The sequence below is a fragment of the Gossypium arboreum genome, chromosome 11, assembly GCF_025698485.1.
Source record: "Gossypium arboreum isolate Shixiya-1 chromosome 11, ASM2569848v2, whole genome shotgun sequence".
Lineage (NCBI taxonomy): Eukaryota > Viridiplantae > Streptophyta > Magnoliopsida > Malvales > Malvaceae > Gossypium > Gossypium arboreum.
This window is the reverse complement of record NC_069080.1, coordinates 123,819,015-123,828,259: the sequence shown is the minus strand read 5'-3', so window position 1 is coordinate 123,828,259 and position 9,245 is coordinate 123,819,015.

The following is a 9,245-nucleotide window of genomic DNA, read 5'->3' as shown; positions in this document are numbered from 1 at the left end:
AATTATGAGACTTGGATATTATTGGTCTACCATAGAAAGAGACTGCATTAATTATGCCAAGAAGTGTCACAAATGTCAAATCTATGGCGATAAAATTCATGTACCTCCTTTGCCTTTGCATGTTATGACTTCCCCATGGCCGTTTTCCATGTGGGGCATGGATGTCATAGGGCTAATCTCACCGAAGGCTTCAAATGGGCATCGGTTCATCTTTGTGGTCATTGACTATTTCACCAAGTGGGTAGAAGCGGCCTCATATGCCAATGTCACAAAATCGACAGTGAACAAATTCCTGAAAAAGGAGATTATATGTCGATATGGAATGCCTGAAAGGATCATATCTGACAATACATTAAATTTGAACAATAGCACAATAGCAGAGGTTTGCATTCATTTCAAGATCAGACACCATAATTCATCACCATATCGCCCAAAAATGAATGGGGCAGTGGAAGCATCCAATAAAAATATCAAGAGGATTGTGGGGAAAATGACTAAATCTTACAGAGATTGGCATGAGAAGTTGCCATTTGCTTTTTACGCTTATCAAACATCTGTCAGAACTTCTACTGGGGCAATGCGTTTCTCATTGGTCTATGGAAAGGAAGTAACTCTACCCATTGAGGTAGAGATACCTTCCCTCAGAGTTTTGTCAGAATTGAAGTTAGATGAAGCAGAATGGATATAGTCTCGATATGATCAGTTGAATTTGATTGAGGAGAATAGGCTAAGAGCTATTCAGCATGGTCAGATGTATCAAAAAAGAATGATGTGGGCTTATGACAAAAAGGTTCGCCCAAGAGAGTTTCATGAGGGAGATTTAGTTCTGAAAAAGATCCTTTCTATGCAAAAGGATTTTAGAGGAAAATGGACGCCCAATTGGAAGGGGCCTTATGTGGTGAAGAAAGCTTTCTCTAGAGGAGCATTAATTCTGACTGAAATGGATGGGAAAAACCTACCCAATCCTGTGAATTCGAATTCTGTCAAAAAGTATTACACTTAAAGAGGGAAAGAGGCAAAAGTGAAAACCGGCAAAGGGCGCTTTGAGACCTTCCTTTAAAAAAAAGGAGAGGCCAAGGTGAAAACTCGCAAAGGGCACCTTGAGACCAAAGGGGATTTGAGTTGAAAACCCAAAAAGGGCGGCTCAGATGTTGATCAAAGATGGGAAACGTGATGATCTTGCTATACCTAAATTGACAAGGGAAAGGGTATGCCGCATCTTGGGGCATTGACAAAGTGCTTCTGATCTCTTAAACACATGCCAAGTCCAAATTGGTCTTCAAGAAGTTCGTACAGAGAAACTCAGGTTGCGATATCAAGGGCACCTAGTCTTCACCTTATTCATGATAAATCAGCTACTTTTGAAATATTTTTCTTTTCAAGATATGCATCCCCAATAGACTTTCATTTTTATCTTTGATAATTTATTTATTTCAAGTTATGCTCTAATTAAATTCCATTCTTATCCATTGTACAGGCCCAAATCTGCCCGAGCCTGTATGAAAACAAAAATAGAAAATAGAAACCAAAAAAATAAATAAAAGTCCATCAATCCATTACAAGCCCAATACAAATTCTAAACTAAGTCTAACCTAATTAACCTAAGTAGCCCAAAAATACCCCTGGCCCAAACAGCCCAAAACTTAAACAAGTTTCAGCCGAAGGGCGAAAACCCTAGCTGCTAGGTGCCGCAACCCCTCGTCCTCATCTCCGACTGTATTTGTACAACCCTTGAGCTCAAATGCGTTCGTACTGCGCATGACAGATGGAAAAAGGCAAGACAAAGAAAGATAAAAACAACAACAAAGAAATTCTTTGTATTTTCCTTTTTTATTTTTGGCTATATAGCCATAAACATTCTCATTGTATTGGGTTACGCATACTATACACACATACTGAATAGAAAATTCAAAAAAATTTCTGAGAAGGTGATTTCCATGTTTTAAGTCTCTTTAATATTCTGTTGATTATTTTATTTATTTTATTCGGTTTTTTCATCTTTTACATTTAAAAAGCAAATACGAAAGGAGAAAGAGGATCGTACCTTGTGATTTGGCTGACGGTTCTCTCTTGCTTTATAAAAATTGAAGCTTAAGGGAAATTTCGAGGCTGTAAAACAATACTACGAAGCCCAAGAACACTGGACGCCGTTCGTAGTGGCGGGCTGGTGCTTGAGGGAGAAAACTTGGGGTTCGACTGAAAGAAAGGAGGCTAGGGTTGATTTAGCTGAAGGAGGTTGGTTTCAGTCTTTTTAAAGGACCAAAAATGGTGTCGTTTTGAGCCTGTTTCAGTGGCTCCAAAATGGTGCCGTATTGGCTATACCCGACCCGATCCAATTCTTTGCCCCTGGGACCCGCGCGTATTTGGGTGAGGGGATATTTACACGATATGTCCTCCCCTTTCGCATGTGCATTCAATTGCACCTTATCTGCTTTGCTTTGTTTTTTTTTAAATTAGCTCTTTAATTTGTGCGCGTTTGCATTTTAGTTCGTGGTACAGCGCAACATTTTGGTCTCGGGGATATTTACATTTCTAGTCCTCATACATTTGCACGGATTGCTTATTGATCCTATTTTCGATTATTTTATTTATAAATTATCCCTCTTATTTTAATTCAGTTTTAATTCAGTTTTCTATTTGTGTAACTTACCATTTTAAAATATATTCAATATTTTTTTTATATGTTAATCCATTTTAATGATTTTGTTTGTTTTACTTGCACAATTATTTTGAAGTTTCTTTTATCATATTATTTCTACATTTTGCACAATATTTCTTTAAATATTTTATACACATTTGTACATATATTATCCTCGTTGAATTTTCAATTTGTAATGCCTATTATTTTGAAGTTCACAACATTTTATATATGCATTAAGCCATTTTGATAACCTTATTTTGTTTTATAAAATCATCGTTTTCAAATTCTTTTTACATTAAATTACTTTAACATTTTATATGATATTTTGTTTGAATGTTTTGTATATATATTGGTACATATATTTGACCCTAGACACATATTTAACTCCATGCTATTGTTACATATAATTGTTTGTTAAAATTTATATATATATATATATATATATATATATATATGTGTGTGTGTGTGTTTTTAATCTATTATGTATATAATTTATTTCCTAAGATTATATTTTTAGTATATATGTATTTTCTTACTATCTTTTCAAATTTTATGTATTACTTAAATTTTCCTTTATTGAATGTATTTTGATAAATGTGTTTTAAACATTTCATAATTCAAAAAATATTCATTCTATAATACATATTTTAATGATTGCATGTATATCTTTAGTTTATTTTTACAAAAGTTTCTAATTTGTCAATTCATCAATGTATATATTATGTTCATCATTATTTCAAATCATCTTATACCATAGTCCTTTTTAAATTATTATTATTTTATTTTGGATATTTTATATTGATTGTAATGTATTAATTTGTGTATGTTATAGTGGCATATTATTTTCGTTTTTGTATTATTATATCAATTATTCTCCATACATTATTGAAATTGGGTTATATTTTTAGGTTAGTTATATTTAATTATTATTTTGTTAGTTGATTAAATAAGGCTATATTATCTTCATTCATCAAGTATTGTATCTTATGTGTGTATATAATCCCATGATCATTGTTTTCCTTTAGGTTTAAGAAATGTTGTTTTAAGGTCCAACTCTTTAAAATTAATTATTCCATCTTATTTCAAGTAAAATTAATACACTTTGAGCTAGTTCTACAATTGTTTGTTTGAAGATTCACTAAAACGAAGGTAATAGTTGATGTTTGGGAACTCGAGGAATCGTGCCCAACTATGCTGGGTTTCAATTTTCTGTTTGTCCAAATAATCAAATATTCTTTTGAAATTTCATTCGTACTTTGAAAATTCCTTTAAAACAAGGCAATGTTCAATGTCTGGAAATTCGGGGAATCGTGCCCTATCGTGCTGGGTTTCGATTTCCCGTTTGTTTAAAAATAATCGAATATTCCTTTTGAATTTCACTCGTGTTTTCTAAATTCTACAGAAGGTAATGATTCAATGTTTAGAAATTCAAGGAATCGTGCCCTACCGTGCTGGGTTTCGATTTTTCGTTGGACTAAATAATTGGGCATCCCTTTGTAATTTTCAACGTATAAACTTTTGGAAGTCAAAAATTTATCGTGTTTTCGAAGGTATAAAGGATCGTGTCCTATCGTGCTAGATGTGATGCTGTATTCCTTTGAAACAAAATGATTTTGATGACCAACTTAAGCTATTCAAATGTTTTAAAAGGAACCATATTTCAAAATATTTTTAAATCTTAGACATAAGGACAATACTTAATCAATTTGGTACCAATTTTGAGCGTAGTGAGGGTGCTAATCTTTCGTCATACTTAACCGGCTCCCGAACGCATTATCTCAAATTTACGTAGGCCAAAATTGATTTAAATGGAATAAAATGTTTTATTAGGTGATCTAATCACACCTAAACAAAAGGATTGGTGGCGACTCCACATTTGGTTTTCAAAAAGTCGATCCCCTTTTTTTTAAAAAAATAAAATAAAAATAAAAATGGTTTCGACATCCATTACTATGATTTGTTGCAAGCATGTCATATTAAAATAATGATTAATGGACTAATAATACTTTCACAAACAGAGTCTCGCATATTAAATTTAGAAAGCTTCTAAATAATACAAGAACCTGAGGCAGGACTGTTGTTTAGAAGTCACCAAGCTTAAGAAAATATCTGAGTAGGAAAGATTTGAGTTAAGACCGTCTCTTTGGATTTTTTGTCAAAATAGTGATTGAACAAAAGACGAGATATTGCATCAATGATACAATTTCAATGGAAAATGACCAATATAAAAGGAGGTCACTCTCGAGAAAAGAAAAAATGATATTTCACATTCATAAAAATATCAGGCATTCACGTCTGGCCATGACACCTGAGGAATGGTGTAACAAACCAAATTGATGTGGGGAAATTCAGATCCTTGAGTTACGGTGGGATGGATAGAAGAAACTGCAAGTTCTACCTCCCTAAAGATGCAGTAGAGCAAACCAGCCGAACAAAGAAGACATGATAACACATCAGTGACTGAAACTTGATGAACAACGAGCAATGACAACCCAAATATTAAAAAGGGATCATTCTCACGACATTATGCATTCATGCAAATATCATACACACCTAGTTAGGAGCATTCAATTCGTTCTGATCAAAGCATCCTAATCATTCAGCATAAACATATTCTCATAAAATTGATTCTACAGGTCATGTTCTCTAGAGAGCTGTATAACAGACCGATGAAACCATAAATCCTATACCGCTGAAATTGCAGTAGGTCAAATTAAGTCATCATAGCAAACCTTATCTCTCTGAAGTTGCAGTAGAGTGGGTTGAAGTAGCAAGTCTCATCTTCCTGAAGTTACAGTGGAGCAGATCGAAGCCGCAAACCTTATCTCTCTGAAGTTGCAGTAGAGTGGGTTAAAGTAGCAAGTCTCATCTCCCTGAAGTTGCAGTGGAGCAGATTAAAGATAGAAGATCTTATCTCTCTAAAGTTGCAATGGAGCGGATCGAAGCCACAATCCTTATCTCTCTAAAGTTGCGGTAGAGCAGGATAAAATTACCCAAGTCTCATCTCCCTGAAGTTGCAGTGGAGCAAACTGAAGTTAGCCGATCTAATCTCCCTAAAGTTGCAGTTAAGCAGATTGAAGTCACAATCCTTAACTCTCTGAAGTTGTAGTAGAGCAGGATAAAAATACACAAACCGTATCTCTCTGAACTTGCAGTGGAGCAGTTGCAGTAGAGCAAATTAAAAGCTACAAGGCTAGTCTCTCTAGAGTTACAGTGGAGTAGATTGGAGCGACAATTCCTATACCTCTGAAGTTGCAGAGGATTGGAACAAGGCTACCTCAAAGAAGAAGAACATCAAAAAAGTCATGATTCGATGAGACCGGGCAAAATTGGTCTTCTTTAAAGTCTTTGCTCTATTCTCGTCACACGACAATGAGCAAAGAGAGGCAGCTGTAAGGCCCAATTTTGGCCCGGGCTCGTACAAACACAAAATAAAAAAAGAAGAGAGAATAAATTATAATAAAAATATTATAACAGTCCAAATATTACAACCCATTTACAACAAATATTAACAGTTCATTGGCCCAAAATAACCCTAGCCCAATATTACACAACAAAGCAAGCCCAAATGGCCTGAAAGTTTGGCAATCACAGAAACCCTAGGTCACCCTCTTGTCTTTGCTTGACTCACATGATAGCCTTGACCTCAAGCGTAGTATGACCACCAGCTGACTTAAAGACTGCGCATGACTACTTACGCCATGTTGCCTCTGTACCTACAAAAAAAGACAAACAAAGGACAAACACAATAACAAATACAAAAAAATATATATAGAAAAATTGTATTTTTTTATTTTATTTTAATTTTCCTTTTCAACTATAAAGCCAAGAGATTTCATCATCTGTAAAGGTTACGCACACTGGATATTAAAAAAATCAAGCCCAAAGTTATTCAAAGGTGATTTCCAAATCTTTTTTTTCGTTTCTTTTGATGGGTTTTGCAATCTTAGCATAAACACATGAAGGGGACCCGAATCGACGCTGATGAAAGCCCAAACATCTTAGAAATGCATAGATGTGGGTAAGGGTCGAACGGTGTTAAAATTTTGTTTAAATCTTCAAAGTTTGTTTCAATTTTTTTGGAAGAACGGCATAAGATTCAAGTTTTTTTTTAAAAAAAAGGGAAAAAGAGGGAGCGAGGTTACCAGATCTCCATGGTCGAGGCCTCCGTTGGCAAGATCTGGCCATCATCTGCATCATTAGCCATCAAGTTGATGGAGGTTTAGTGGCTGCGTAATGGAACAAACCCTAACAGAGCAAGGGTTCCTTTTTTTTCATCTGCGTTTTCGGAAAGAAAATAAATGGGAATAGGGACCTTTAGCACCAGAATAAAAAACGGCACCGTTTCAGCTATAAGGATCCGTGTGTCGACCCGATGGGCAGGCCGGATCCGCACCCTTTTGTTCAAAATGGGGAATTTGCGCATTATATCCTCCCCCTCGCGCGAGCATTCAGTTGCACCTTATCTGCTTTACTTTGTTTTTTTAATTCAGCCCTATAATTTGCGCGCGTTTTCATTTTGGTCCGCAATATGGCGTAGCGTTTCAGGATCAGGGATATTTTTAGCTGTGGTCCCTGTGAATTCGCGCGCCTTGCGCATTAGTCCTCAATTTAATTTCAAGAATTTGTAAATTATCCCTTTTATTTTAATTTTATTTCAAATAAGTCCTTTTTTTATCTTTTTATTCATTTCACATTCATTTTTAATTCTTGTTTATTTACTTTTTATTTTGAGCTACTTTGATAATTGTGATTTGTTTCAAAGGCATTATTATTTTTTATATCATATCACTTTAACATTTTGTGTAATATTTTTTAATTTTTTTTGTACATTATTATATATATACATGATTCATGATAGAGTGCCATGTAAATTATTAATCTTATATTATTTTACACATACAATTTCTTTTAAACTTATTCCTATATTTCGTTATATATTCTTTTTGAACACGTCCAAAGACTGAGATTTCTCGTGAATGAGGTATAGGTACCCATAACTTGAGCAGTCGTTTATGAATGTTATGAAATATTGTTGACCATTCCATGATGCCGTAGGGAATGGCCCACAAATATCTGTATGAATTAATTCTAAGACGTCTGAAGATCTATTGGCACCCAATCTCTTGGTTTTGGTCTGTTTTCCCTTGATGCAATCAATACAAACATCAAAGTCTGTGAAGTTAAGGGACTTTAAAATACCATCAGACACAAGGCGTTCAATTCTAACTTTTGAGATATGACCTAAGTGCCTATACCATAATGATGCTGAATTTTCCTTATTTAATTTGCATTTAATACCACGTGATTTCACATGCAAGGTTTCATTATAGGATGCAACTGTTTCTAGCAAATAAAGGTTGTCATAAGTATTTAAATAACCATTTCCAATAACATTTGAATTTAAAGACAAATTAAATTGATTGTTTCCGAATGAACAATAATATCCAAATTTGTCCAACGAAGAAACAGAAACTAAATTTCCTCTAAATGACAGTACAACAAAAATGTCTTTTAAATCCAAATAAAAACTAGTTCCTAATAACAACCTAAAATGCCCAATTACTTCCACTTCTACCGATTTTCCAAATCCCACAAAGATGTGTCTTTCACCATCACTTGGCTTTCGGTAACTCAGGCAACCCTGCATAGAAACACTTATGCGAGTAGTAGCACCAGAATCTATCCACCAAGTGTTTCTAGGTACTGAAGCTAAATTAATCTCAGAACAGACCAAATTAAGAATTATACCTTTCTTTACACGCCAAGCATGATATTTGGTACAATCTTTCTTTACGTGTCCAGACTTATTACAAAAGAAACAACTCTCTGTAGCTTGTTGTTGTTTCTTTTGAGCTGGACCCTTAACAGCTTCATTCTGATATTTTCTTTTCTTGCCCTTGTCCTTAGGGGCATTGGCCAAATGAGCACTTTCAGACTTATCACGCTTCAACCTTTCTTCCTCTTGCACACAATGAAAAATAAGCTCATTTAGGGTCCATTTCTCCTTTTGACAGTTATAACTAATTTTAAATTGGTTAAATTGTGCAAGAAGCAATACCAAAACCATAAGAACAAGCAATTCCTCAGAAAGCTCGATATTAAGTGCCTTAAGTCTTGAAGCAGTTTGGAACATCTCCATAATGTACTCCCTTACGTTTCCTTGACCCTTATACTTCATAGACATCAAAGAAGTCAAAAGTGATGTCATCTCAACCTTATCGTTTTTAGCAAAACGTTTCTCAATTTCATCAAGGAAACCTTTGGCCTGAGTAATCTCTTGATTCGTGCCCCTAAAGGCTACGGAATCTTGTGTTTCATGATCATTAGACTCATGCGATTTGAACGATCCCACCTCTCAAAGTCCCTCTTAATATCGGGGTGCTTTCGCAGTGAGAGGTGCAGTTGTTCTTCCCTTAGTGCAAGGTCTATGTCCATACTGACCAAGCACTATAAGTAAGTGCCTTTTCCATTCTTTAAAATTAGTTCCATTAAGCATGGGTATAGAATTTATATTAGCAGATATTGTGGCAGCAGAAGATGAATTAGCTAAATAGAGAACAAAAACAAGCTTCATAAGTAAACAATAAATTCAAAATAATGG